The sequence below is a fragment of the Pteropus vampyrus genome, unplaced genomic scaffold (assembly GCF_000151845.1).
Source record: "Pteropus vampyrus isolate Shadow unplaced genomic scaffold, Pvam_2.0 Scaffold3584, whole genome shotgun sequence".
NCBI classification, from domain to species: Eukaryota; Metazoa; Chordata; class Mammalia; order Chiroptera; family Pteropodidae; genus Pteropus; species Pteropus vampyrus.
Window position 1 is genome coordinate 8,939 of NW_011892365.1, and position 1,369 is coordinate 10,307.

At 38.1% G+C, this 1,369-nt stretch overlaps 1 long non-coding RNA gene across 1 annotated transcript in view; it reads right to left on the reverse strand.

The window, feature by feature from the left end:
* Nucleotides 1-618, reverse strand: part of LOC111734678 — a 5,470-nt gene extending 4,852 nt beyond the window's left edge. Inside the window, exon 1 of the long non-coding RNA XR_002778550.1 lies at nt 540-618. This is a non-coding gene — a long non-coding RNA (uncharacterized LOC111734678). The remainder of the gene's footprint in view (nt 1-539) is intronic.
* Between the last annotated feature and the right edge of the window lie 751 nt (nt 619-1,369).

Sequence of the window (1,369 nt, forward strand, 5' to 3'; positions counted from 1 at the left end):
GTTTAGGCTACGTTTATGTAACTCTCTAGATCTGATGAAGGGTAAGAATTCCATAAACAATCTCAGTAATTACAAATAATATAAACATCTAGTATCATGTAGACCTGACATCCAGATGGTTCATCAAATCTTTCTAGTTTTATCTGAAAACCTATAAAATTGGTTTTGACTATTATCGAAAACTAATAGTCATTACTCTTTAAACTTCTAAAAACATAAATTAAAAAAAAAAAGATATGAAGTAAATAAAAATATAGAAGTTGGTTGCTGAAATGTATGATTTAGAAGAAGTCATGTAACTTTTCCAAGCTTTGACTTTCCAGACTGAAAATAGAAAATATCCTTATTTAACATCTACTTCATAAGGACAGTGTGAGGATTGAATGAGTCAATTTTGGTCAAGTTCTTTGAACTGAGATGAAAGATGTTTTAGAAGCATAATTATTATAATAAACGTGTAGCATTGGCAAGAATTTAAAGTTACATATTTATTTTGAAGAGTTACTCTGGAAAACTTCAGAACAAATGTCTGTACATACCTGAAGCTGCATATCAGCTGCCGCACAAACCTTTTTAGATTCACAAAGACGAGATACCATGTGTTTGGGCATCAACTTGAAAAACAAAAGAATATATACGTGAGTAAATTACTTAGTAAGTCACTGAGTTATGTTACTTATGAGGCAGGAAAGTTAAAGATAACATCAAATGAAACAATAATAGAATTTCACTGTAGTTTAAAATAACTTTGAAAAATTTCAGTAGACAAGATAACAAAGGATGAAGACATTCCATTCAATTTCAAAAAGTGGTGATTGTCAAATGGGGGTTTGTACATGGAAATACAAGATCGTAGGGAACTACAATGTTGGCATCATTCTTTAAAAAAATCTATTTAAGAAATTGGATTAAACATGGAGGAGTGAGAGATCTCTCCCCTTGAAACAACAGATATCTCCCCTTGAAACAATAAGTTGAACATCTAAAACTCAACAAAAGACACACAAACTGCACACCAGCATGTCTGAGTGTGAGATCTGCACATAAGAGCTACCACAGATCAGAATCCCGAGTGGTGGGCGGTAGACTGGGAGAAACAAAGAAGCTGCCTCTCTCAGCCCCTGGAGCTCCCTGCAGGAGGAGGGAGAGGAGGAAAGGTATGGTGGGTTCCGTGAACAGCCCTGCCTGGGAGTGCTGCGAGCTCCCCACGGCTGGCAGCAGGGCCCAGTCAACAGGGCAGAAGGCAGAGAAGCGGGGATGGCTGAGAAAAAATAGTTGATTTTTACCAGCCCCAGCTGCAAAACCGAGGCTGAGCCACAGCCCCTAACCCCCAACCAAAAGGGCCCCTCCCCCATTCCCATCCGAGACC